Genomic DNA, 13,280 nt, shown 5'->3' on the forward strand with positions numbered 1-13,280 from the left:
AAGGTCAGATAAAAACTTAATTTTGTTTTGCTGATCTAAAACTTTAGCATGGGTGACACCATTTTGATTTTTAGTCTGGTCTGTTGAGGCATAGTTCAGGACCTTAATCTAAAACAATGGCCTCCTATGATTTTTATTTAACACTAGAAGAAGCCTAGATTGCTATAAGTGAAGCAGTAAGGAAAATTCTGACAAGGGCTCAGAAGACAACAGCTGTAGGGAGAGCCAAAATCTTAGGGATTACGTTAGTGGTTGTGATCAGAATGTCGGTAAAAATATGAATGGCAAAGACCTTTCTGATGAGAGCTCAGACAGATATGCGGAAAAAAGCATTGGAATCTGGAATAGAGGCTCATCTTGTTATACAGTTACAAAGGACTTGGAAGAATAATGTCCATGTCCTAAACTTTGTTGAAGACAAACTTAAGCATGATGTACTAGGATATCTGGAAGAAGAAGTATATAAACAACAAAGTATTCAAGGTACCACGTGGCTTCTTTTGGCTGCTTACAGTAAAATTAGAGAAGAGAGAAATGATTTAAATCAAAATTTATAATTAAATGTGAAGCAGAATGGAAAGATTTAGAAAACTCTGAGCCTGGCCATGCAAAGTGTCAAAAAGCATGTTTGTAAGAGAATATTAAGGGTGTGGTCAAGTGAGCAGTTGCTAAAATGATTAATAAGGATAAAAGGAAGGGAGTTTTTTTTCATCAAGACAATGGAAGGAGGACCCCAAGGGCATTTTAGAGATCTTTGAGTAAAGCTAGAATTTTGAAGGCAAGATACCCAAAGATGTACCTATGGGACTTCAGTGTTCACTGCCCTACACCACCTTAGGACTCTGCTCCCTGATTTCTGGTGCAGCACCCCTCAGCTGCTTCAGTTGTGACTCAGATGGGCCCAAGTGTGGCCCAACCCACTGCTCCGGAAGGTAAAACTATAAACCTTGGCAGTATCCACACGAGTAAGTGTTTGAAAATACTTGCTTTCTGTCTATTGCTGATCTTTTCATTTTTTTAATGGTGCCTTTAGAAGTACAAAAGTTTTAAACATTGCTGAGGTCCAATTTATCAATACTGTTCTTTTACAAACCATGCTTTTGGTCTTTACCTAACCCAATATCTCAAAGATTTTCTTCTACTACTGAAGAAAATGAACTCAAAATAAATCATAAACTTAAATGTGGGAGCCAAAGCAATGAAACTTCTAAAGGAAGTTTCATTGCTTTGGCTCCCACATTTAAGTTTATGATTTATTTTGAGTTCATTTTTGATATGGTCTGAGGCAAAAGTCTAAGTTCATCTTTTTGCATGTGGACATCTAATGGTCCTAGTACCATTTGTTAAACAGACTATGCTTTCCCCAGTAAATTGCCTTGGTAACTTTGTAAAAAATCAGTTTAATAAAATATAGGCTTTATTTTGGAGCTCTCAATTATGTTCTGTGAATCTGTATGCCTAAGTACTCCCATGGTCAGGGGTGGTGGCTACAGGATGAAGCTCTTCTGCCTTTGGAAAGAGGAGAGAAGAGTGGAAAGGACTATGTCTTGTAGTTTGAATGACAGCTGAGCTGCAATAGAATAGAATACCAGGTAGACTTCTAAGGTTTTTGACTCTAGTCTCTGATTTCTGGATGGTACTTCTGGACCCACCTGGGGCCTGGGGGACCTCACCACCATGCAAAAAAAGACACAGGCCTGGATGGCTTTGCCACTTGCTGATTGTAGAGCCCTGGGGCCTTGAGTGAACATAGGCAGTAGCCAGGGCATGGTTGTAGCAGGCCTTGGATGAGATCCAGTGCTGGGATGGTTTCAGGTCTGACCCAGCACAGTCATAGTGGTGGTGGCTAAAGGGGTGCTTGTGTCACTCCACTCCCAGCTTTAGGTGGCTCAGAACAGAGAGAGAGGGTCTGTATGTTTGGGAGAAAGCAAAGGAAGAGAAAGAGTCTCTGCCTGGTAATCCAGCAGTTTCTCCAAGATTTTGTTCAAGACCAGCAAGGCAATACCTTTACAAGTCTGCAAGAACCACAGCATCACTGGGTTTGGCATGCCCTTTAAAACAGATAAAGCTTGGATCACAATACCCAAATACTTTCAAATATTTGGAAAGCCTTCCCAAGAAGGATGGCTACAAATAAGCCCAGAGAGTAAAGACTAAAATAAATACCTAAGTCTTCAATGCCCAGATACAGAAGAATATCTACTAGCATCAACACCATTCAGGAAAATGAGACCTCTCCAAATGAACTAAATTAGACACCGGAGACCAACCCTGGAACAACAATGACATGTGATCTTTCAGATAGAAAATTCCAATTAGCTGTGCTGAGGAAACTCAAAGAAATTCAAGACAACACAGAGAAGCAATTCAGAACTCTATCAGTTAAATCTAACAAAGAGATTGAAATAATTACTAAGAATGAAGCACAAATTCTGGAGTTGAAAAGTATAATTGGCATACTGAAGAATGCATCAGAGTCCTTTAACAGCAGAATGGTTCAAGCAGAAGAAAAAAATCAGTGAGCTTAAAGATGGTCTATTTGAAAATATACAGTTTCAAATATAGGTCAGGTGTGGTGGCTCACACTTGTAATCCCAGCACTTTGGGAAGCTGGGGCAGGTGTATCACTTGAGGCTAGGAGTTTGAAACCAGCCTGACCAATATGGCAAAACCCCATCTCTACTAAAAATACAAAAATTAGCTGGACATGATGTGCATGCCTGTAATCCCAGGAGGCCGAGGCATGAGAATCACTTGAACCTGGGAGGCAGAGGTTGCAGTGAGCCAAGATCATGCCACTGCATTCCAATCTGGGTTACAGAGTGAGACTCTGTCTTAAAAAAATGAAATAAAAATAAAATAATGCTTATTTTAAGAAATAAGATAAAAAAGATTTAAAAATAAAAAAATAAAATACACAATCAGAAGAGACAAAAGAAAAAAGAATAAAAAAGAATGAAACATGCCTATAGGATTTAGGCATGCTAAATAGTCTCAAAAGAGCAAATCTAAGAGTTATTGGCCTTAAATAGGTAGTAGAAAAAGAGATAGGGATAGAAAGCTTATTCAAAGGGATAATAACAGAGAACTTCCCAAACCCAGAGGAAGGTATCAATATCCAAATACAAAAAGGTTATAGAACACCAAACAGATGTAACCTAAAGAAGACTACCTCAAGGCATTTAATAATCAAACTCCCAAAGGTCAAGGATAAAGAAAGAATCCTAAAATCAGCAAGAGAAAAGAAACAACATACAGTGAAACTCCAATAGGTCTGGCAGTAGACTTTTCAGTGGAAACCTTGCAGGCCAGGAAAGAGTGCCTGATATATTTAAAGTGCTGAAGGATAAACCTTTTACCCTAGAATAGTCTATCTGTTGAAAAGATCCTTCAGACATCAAGAAGCAATAGACTTTCCCAGACAAACAAAAGCTGAGGGATATCATCAATACCAGGCACGTCTTATATGAATTGCTAAAGGGTGTACTTCAATCAGAAAGAAAAAGACATTAATGAGCAATAAATAATCACCCGAAGATACAAAACTTACGGGTAATAGTAAGCACACAGAAAACCACAGAATATTATAACATTTGTAACTATAGTGTGCAAACTACTCTTATCCTAAGTAGAAGGAATAAATGATGGACTAATATAAAATAGTAAGTACAATAACTTTTTAAGACATAGTCAGTACAGTAAGATATAAATAGAAACAACAAAAAGTTAAGTGGGGGGATGCAGTTAAGAAAAGTATTTATTAGTTTTCTTTTTTGCTTCTTTGATTGTGTATGCAAATAGTGTTACATTGTTAACAGGTTAAAATAATGGGTTATAAGACAGTATTTGCAAGCTTCATGATAACCACAAACCAAAAAAACATACAAATGTATACACACACAAAAAAAGCAAAAAACTAAATCATGTCACAAGAAAAAAATCATCTTCACTAGAGGAAGACAGGAATGAAAGGAGAAGGAAGGAAGGAAGAGAAAAGCACAAAACAACCAGAAAACAAATAACAAAATGGGAGGAGTAAATCCTTACTTACAATAATAATAATGAATGGAAATGGACTAGACTTTCCGATAAAAAGACACTGTCTGGCTGAATGGATGAAAAAACAAGACCCACTGATCTGTTGTCTACAAGAAACACACTTCACCTATAAAGACACACACAAACTCAAAATAAAGAGATGGAACAAAGCAAGAAGCACAGACGTGTTGCCTATAAGAACCACACTTCACCTATAAAGACACACACAAACTGAAAAATAAAGGGATGATTTCTATTGGTTTTCATGCTAATGGAAACACAACAAAAATAAAGAAACAAACAAGAACAGATGTCACTAGACTGATATCAGATAAAATAGATTTCAAGACAAAAACTGTAATAAGTTCTGATGCTTACTTGAGTCATGTAAAATAACTGTAAGAAGAGACAAAGAAGGTCACTATACAATGATAAAGAGGACAATTCAGCAAGAGAATATAACAATTATAAATATATAAGCACTTAACACTGGAACACTAAGATATATAAAGAAAATACTATTAGACCTAAAGAGAGAGACAGCCCCCAGTACAATAATAGCTGGAGACTTCAACACCCCACTTTCACCACTGCAAAAATCTTGCAGACAGAAAAATCAGACTTAATCTGCACTATAGATCAAATTAATCTAATAGATATTTATGGAACATTTTATCCAAGAGCTGCAGAATATGCTCTTTTCCACAGCATACGGATCATTCTCAAGGATAGACCATATGTTAGGTCACAAAACATGTCTTACAATATTCAAAAAAATTGGAAATAACATCAAGCATCTCCTCTGGCCACAATGGAATAAAACTACAAATTAATAACAAAAGGAATTTTGGAAACTACACAAATACGTGGAAATTAAACATCATGCTCCTGAATGACCAGTAGGTCAATGAAAAAATTAAGAAGGAAATTGAAAAATTTCTTAACACAAATGATAATGGAAACACAACATACCAAAACCTATGGATAGAGCAAAAATAGTACTAAGAGAAAAAGTTATGGTTATAAGTACCTACATCAACAAAGAGGAAAAACTTCAAATAAATAACCTAATGATGCATCTTAAAGAACTAGAAAAGCAAGAGCAAACCAAAATCAAAATTAGCAGAAGAAAATAAATAATAAAGATCAGAAAAGAAATAGATGAAATTGGAATGAGGCTGGAAGCAGAGGCCCACACTTGTAATCCAAGCACTTTGGGAAGCTGAAGTGGGTGGACCACTTGAGGTGAGGAGTTGGAGACTAGCCTGACCAACATGGTGAAAGCCCCTCTCTACTAAAAATATCAAAAATTAGTGATGGTGGGGGCCTGCAGTCCCAGCTACTTGGGAGGCTGAGGCACAAGAATCATTTGAGCCTGAGAGGTGGAGGTTAAAGTGAGTCGCGATTGTGCCACTACACTCCAGCCTGGGCAACAGAGCGAGACTCCATTAAAAGAAAATTGATGAAATCAAAAGTTGTTTTTTTGAAAAGTTAAACAGAATTGACAAACCTTTAGCCAGGTTATTTAAGAAAAAAGACAAAAGATCCAAATAAATAAAACCAGAAATGAAAAAGGAGCCACTATAACTGATACTGAAGGAATTCAAAGGATTATTAGTGGCTACTATGAGCAACTATATGCCAATAAATCAGAAAATCTAGATGAATTGGACAAATTCCTAGATACAACCTACCAAGATTGAATCAGGAGGAAATCCAAAACTTGAACAGACCAATAACAAGTAATGAGATCGAATCGGTTATAAAAAGTCTCCCAGTAAAGAAAATTCCAGGACCTGATGGTGTCACTGTTGAATTCTGCCAAACATTTAAAGAAAAATTAATACCAATCATACTCAAACTATTCCAATAAATAGAGGAGGAGGAGGTACTTCTAAACTCATTCTATGAGGCAAGTATTACCCTGATACTGAAACCAGGCAAAAACACATTCAAAAACAGAAAACTACAGGCCAATATCTCTGATGAATATTGATACAAAAATACTCAGCAAAATGCTAACAAACTGAATTCAACAATACATTAGAGAGATATTTCACCTTGACCAAGTGGGATTTATCCCTGGGATGCAAAGTTGGATGCAACATATGCCAATCAATCAATGTGATATACCATATTAACAGAATGAAACATATGATCATTTCAATTGTTGCTAAAAAAGTATTTGATATAATTCAGCATCCCTTCATGATAAAAACTCTAAAAAATCTGGAAATAGGAGGAACATTCCTTAACATAATAAAAGCCATATACCACAGAACCACAACTATTCTGATACCGAATGGGAAAAAAACTGAAAGCCTTTCCTCTAAAATCTAAAACACAACAAGGGTGTCCACTGTCACCATGGTTGTTCAACACACTGTAGGAAGCACCAGCTAGATAGAGAAATCAGACTACAGAAAGATACAAAAGGGCATAAATTGGAAAGGAAGAAGTCAAATTATCCTCACTTGCAGATGATAGGATCTTATATTTGGAAAAACCTAAAGATGCCATCAAAAGACTACTAGAACTAATAAACAAATTCAGAAAAATGGAAACACAGCAGTGCCAACAGTTGACAATGTAAAAAAGAAATAAAAAAGTAATCCTATTTACAATAGCCACACATAAAATTCAATACCTAGGAATTAACCAAAGAAGTGAAAGATCTCTATAATGAAAACTATAAAATGCTGATTTAAAAAATTGAAGAGGACACCAGAAATGAAAAAATTTTCCATGTTCATGAATTGGAAGAAATAACATTGTTAAAATGTCCATATTACTGCCCAAAGAAATCTACAGATTTAATGCAATTCCTATCAAAATACCAGTGACATTCCTCACAGAAATAGAAAAAAAATCCCAAAATTTATATGGAACCACAAAAGACCCAGAATAGCTAAAGCTATCCCAAACAAAAAGAACTCAACTGGAGAAGTTACATTACCAGACTTCAAATTCTACTACAGAACCATAGTAACCAAAACAGCATGGTACTGGCATAAAAGCAGACACATAGACCAACAGAACAGAATAGAAAATGCAGAAACAAATCCACACACCTACAATGAATTCATTTTTGACAAATTTCCAAGAACACACTGGGGAAAGAGAATCTCTTTAATAAATGGTGCTGAGAAAACTATATGCATATGCAGAAGAATAAAACTAGACCCCCATCTCTTGCCATACACAAAAATCAAATCAAAATGGATTAAGACTTACATCTAAGACCTCAAACTATGAAACTCCTACAAGAAAACATTGGGGGAAATCTCCAGGACGTTGGTCTGGGCAACAGTTTATTGAGTAATACCCCACAAGTACAGACAACCAAAGCAAACATGGACAAATAGGATCACATCAAGTTAAAAAGCTTCTGCACAGCAAAGGATACAATCAACAAAGTGAAGAGACACCCCACAGAATGGGATAAAATATTTGCAAACTACCCATTTGACAAGGGGTTAATAGTCAGAATATATAAGGAGCTCAAACAACTCTACAGGAAAAAATACAATTCAGTCAAAAATGGGCAAAAAATTTAAGTTGACATTTCTAAAAAGAAGACATACAAATGGCAAACAGAAATATGAAAAGGTGCTCAACATCACTGATCATCAGAGAAATGAAAATCAAAAATACAACGAGGTATTATTTCACCCCAATCAAAATGGCTTATATCCAAGAGACAAATGGCTTTTATCTAAATAACAAATGCTGGTAAGGATGTGCAAAAAAAGGGAACCCTTGTAAACCGTTGGTGGGAATGCCAATTAGTACAACCACTACAGAGAACAGTTTGGAGTTTACTTAACAAACTAATAATTGTGCTACCATATGATCCAGCAATCCCACTGGATTTCCAAAAGAAAATAAATCCATAAATTGAAGAGATATCTGCATTCCTACCTTTGTTGCAGCACTATTTACAGTAGCTAAGATTTGGAAGCAACATAAGCATTCATCAACAGATGAATAAATAAAGAAAATGTACATATGCACAATGGAGTACTATTCAGCCACGATAAAAAATGAGATCCAGTCATTTGCATCAACATGGATAGAACTGGAGATCATTATGTTTACTGAAATAAGCCAGGCACAGAGAGACAAACATTGCATGCTCTCCATTATTTGTGAGATCTAAAAATGAAAGCAATTGAACTCATGGACATAGAGAGTAGAAGGATGATTATCAGAGGCTGGGAAGGGTAGTGGGAGATTAGTGCAGAGGTGAGGATGGTTAAAGGGCACAAGACAAAATAATTAAAAAGAATGGATAAGGCTTCCTATTTGTTAGCACAACAAGGTGACTATAGTCAATAATCAATAATAACAACTGAACATTTAAAAATAACTTCAAGAATGTAATTGGATTGTTTGCAACTCAATGGATAAATGTTTGAGAGGATGGATACCCCATTCTTCATAATGTACTTGTTTCACATTGCATGTCTGTACCAAAACATCTTATGTACCCACATATACACCTACTATGTACCCACAAAAATTAAAAATGAAAAAGAAAGCAAATAAATAAAAAAATCCATATGCCTTTATGTCTGTGTGCTAGTACCAATTACAGTTTTTATAATAAGTTTTGAAATTGAGAAGTAAATGTCCTCCAACTTTGTTCTTGTTTTTCTAAATTATTTTGACTACTTTGGGTGTTTTTCATTTTCACATAATTTTCAGGATTTATCAACTTCCACACACAAAAATGTCTACTGGAATTTTTGATAGGGATTGTGTTGAATCTATAAATGAATTTGGGAGATAGTTGCTATCTTCACAATATTGGTTCTTCTAATAAACAGACATGAAATGTCTTTGTATTTATTTAGATCTTATTTAATTGACTTCAGCAAAATTTTGTTATTTTCAGTGTATGTTTTATATTTTTTCTGCTAAATTTATTTGTATTTTATTCTTTTTGTTGCTACTATGAATGGCATTTTATTCTTAATTTCACTCTTATTTAGAAATACAATTGATTTTTATATACTTATCTTGTATCTTGCAATAAAGCAATAGATTTTATCTTAAAAGCAGTTTCAGGTTTACAGAACAACTGAGCAGAAACTACTGAGAATGTCCACATTTTCTCTCCACCCACTACCACTCCCCTTTCATGCTCCCTACCCAGTTTCCCCTATTATTAACATCTTGTATTAGCATGGTACATTTGTTACCCTTGATGAGCCAAAATTGGTACATTGTCATTACCTAAAGTTCATAATTTACATTAGAGTTTCTCCTTATTGTATATTCTGTGGGTTGTTACAAATGTATAATGATGTGTGTACACCATTACAGTATCATATCTGAATACTTTCACTACCCTAAAAATCCCCTGCACTTCATTTGTTTCCTTCTTCCCTCATGTCTCCAGAAAACACATCTTTTTTCTCCCTCCAGAGTTGTGCCTTTCGCAGAATATCATATGATTGAAATCATGCAATATGTAATCTTTTTAACTTAACTTCTTTCACTTAACAGTATGCACTTAATGTTTATTTCATGTTTTGTTGTAGCTTGATAGCTCATTTAATTGCTGAATAATATTCCATTGTATATTGGAGTATACCACAGCTAGGATGTACCACTGTTTATCTATTTACTTAATGAAGGATATTTTGACTGCTTCCAAGTTTTAGCAGATTGTGAATAAAGCTGATATAATTCTTCATGTGCAGGTTTTTGTGTACATATTTCATCTCATTTGAGTAAATACCAAGGAACACAATTGCTGGATCATATGGTAAGCCTATGTTTATTTTTGTCAGAAGCTTCCAAACTGTTTTTCAATTTTACTGTACCATTTTTTCATTCCCACCAGTAATGAGAATCTCCATTGCTCCACATCCTTGTCAGCCTTTGGTGCTGTAAATGTTCTGGATTTTAGCCATTTTAATAGGTATGTCATGAAATCTCACTGTTGTTTTAGTTGGCAATTCCCTGATGACATATGATGTTGAGCATCTTTTCATATGCTTATTTGATATCTATATGTTTTCTTTGGTGAACTGTTCAGTTTTTTTTTTTTTTTGCTCACTGATTAATTAATTGGGTTGTTAACTTTCTTATTACTGAGTTTTGTTTTAATAGTTATTTCTATATTTTAGGTATAATGATTCATCAGATATGTGTTTTGCAAATATTTACTTCCAGTCTGGCTTATATTTTTATTCTCCTAAGAGTGATTTTTTTTTGCGAGCGCAAGTTTTTAATTGTAATGAAGTATAACATCAATTTTTGCTTTCATATGTTGTGCTTTTGGTGTTGTATCTAAGAAGTCACCACCAAACCAAAGGTCAACTAGCTTTTATCTTATGTTACATTCTAGAACTTTGTAGTTTCTTGTTCTAAATTTAGGTCTCTAATCAATTTGGGGTTAATTTTTGTGAAAAGTGTATGGTCTGTGACTGGATTCACTTTTTTTTTTTGCATATGAATGTCCATTTGTTCTAGCACCCTTTATTGAAAAGACTCTCTTTTTTCTATTGAAGTGCCTTCGCTCTTTTGTCAAAGTTTAATTGATTATATCTGTGTCTGTCTATTTCTGGGCTGCTATTCTGTTCCCTTGATTTATTTTTTTAACCTTTTGCCAATACCATATTTTCTCGGTTATTGTAGTTTCCTTCTTTTTTAAAAAAATTTCTAGTTTAACTTGATTTGTATAATTTTCCTCCTCCTAAATGTATTAATACTTATTTTACGACTTAACATATGATTTATCCTGGAAAATATCCCATATGTGCTTGAAAAGAATGTATACTCTTAGTGTTGATGGGCGTTTGGTCAAGTTGGTTGATAATGTTTTTATGTTTTATGTATTCTTGCTGAATTCTTTTACTAGTTGTTCTATCGGTTTTTTCTTTGTTGCTTAGGCTTGAAACTTATCTATCAGTTTTCAAGAGTGGAATATTAAAGTTTATAACTACCATTGTTGAATTTTCTATTTCTACCTTGAATTCCACCAGTTTTAGTTTTGTGTATTTAGGGATCAGTTATTAGATGTTTATAATTTTTATGTAGTACTGCTGAGTTGATGCTTTTATCATCATAAAATGTCTCTCCCATCCAGTAGCAATTTTTTAAAGTTTATTTTGTCTTTTATTAGTATAACCTCTCCAGCTCCATTTTGGTTACTGTTTGCATTATATGTCTTTTACTCATCTTTTTACTTCTAGCTGATTTGTATCTTTGAATCTAAGTTCTCTCTTGTAGACAGCATATAATTAGATCATGTAGTTTAATCCATTCAACCTGCCTCTGCCTTTTGGATTGGAGCATTTAATTATTTACATTTAATTTAATTACTGATAAGGTGGGATATATGTCTGCCATTTTGCTATTTGTTTCCTGTGTGTCTTGTGTCTTTTTTGTTCATCTCTTTCCTCATGACTTTCCTCATGACTGACTTCTCTTGTGTTAAATAGATGTTTTCAATTTTATCATTTAAATTCCCATGTTGTTTCTTCTACTCTTTTTAAAAATGTTGTTTCTTAGTGGTTATCCTCAGGATTACAACTGCTATCTTAAAGCAATCTAGTCTGGATGAATACTAACTTAATTTCAATAGTACAGAGAAATACAGAAATTTTGCTCCAGTATCACTCCATTCCCTCCTTCCTCTTATGTGATATTATTATACAGGTTACATCTTTATACATTAGACCATCAATACAGATTTATATTTATTCCTTTATGCACTTGTCTTCTAATTCAGAGAAGAAAAGCAGTACAAAAATTATAATTTTATTTGTCTTTCGTTTAAGGCTGAAGGAACCCCTTTAGGGCAGATTTGCTGGTTGTAAATTTGGTAAACTTTTGTTTACCTTGGAATATATTTCTCTCACAGTTTTGAAAATTGTTTTGTTAGATATAGAACTTTTGGTCAGTGGTTGCCCCTTCCCCTAACACTTCAAGTATGTCATCATGCTACTTTCTAATCTCCATAGTTTCTGATGAAATGTCAGCATTAATTTTTTTGAGAATTTCTTGTACATAATGATTTAATTTTCTCTTATTGTTCTCAAGATTCTCTCTTTGTGTCTTTATGCAGTTTGACTATGATGTATTTATGTGTGTCTTTCTTTGAATTTTTCTACTTGTGGTTCATTTGTTTTTTCTATCAATGTTGGAAAGATTTCAGCCATTATCTCCACAAATGTTCTTTCTATCCCTTCCTCTCCAGTCCTTCTGGTACTCTTACTGTGTGTATGTATTTTGTCTTTTATTAGTATAACTTCTCCAGCTCTATTTTGGGCATTGTTTGCATTATATATCTTTGATTCATCTTTTTACTTCTAGCTGATTTGTATCCTTGCATACAAGATGGATACAAAGAATGGATAATGCTTACTATTTGATAGCACAACAGGCTGACTATAGTCAATAGTCAATAATAACAACTGTACATTTAAAAATAATTTACAGAATGTAATTGGATTGTTTGCAAATCAGTGGATAAATGCTTGAAGGGATGGATACTCCATTCTTCATAATGCACTTGTTTCACATTGCATGTCAGTACTAAGACATATCATGTACCCATATGTACACCTACTATGTACCCACAAAATTAAAAATGAAAAAAAAAAAATAAAAAATCCATATGCCTAGATGTCTATGTACCTGTATCAGATTATAGCTTTTATAATAAGTTTTGAAATTGATAATTGAATGCCCTCCAGGTTTGTTCTTACTTTTCTAAATTATTTTGAGTACTTTGGGTGTTTTTCATTTTCCCATAATTTTTAGGATTCATCAATTTCCACACACACACAAAAAAGCCAACTGAAATTTTTGATAGGGATTGTGTTGAATCTATAAATGAATTTGGGAGATAATTGCTATCTTCACAATATTGATTCTTCTAATGAACAAACATGAAATGTCTTTTTATTTATTTGGATCTGCTTGATGGTATCATACTGGTCTCTCTGACTCTTTTCATTTTTCTTCATTCTTTTTTCTTTCTGTTTCTCAGAGTGGATAATCTTATTTGATCTATTTTCAAGTTCACTGATTCTTTTATTCCTGCCAGCTCTAATCTGTTATTGAGCTCCTCTAGTGAGTTTTTCATTTTAGTTATTGTACTTTTCAACTCCACAAATTGTATCTGGTTCTTTTTTATAATGATTTATCTTTAATATTCTCTATTTGGTGAGATGTCACTGTCATACTTTAATTTTTTACACTCTGTTTCCTTTAATTCTCTGAAC

Source organism: Colobus angolensis, unplaced genomic scaffold (assembly GCF_000951035.1).
Source record: "Colobus angolensis palliatus isolate OR3802 unplaced genomic scaffold, Cang.pa_1.0 Scaffold16, whole genome shotgun sequence".
NCBI classification, from domain to species: Eukaryota; Metazoa; Chordata; class Mammalia; order Primates; family Cercopithecidae; genus Colobus; species Colobus angolensis.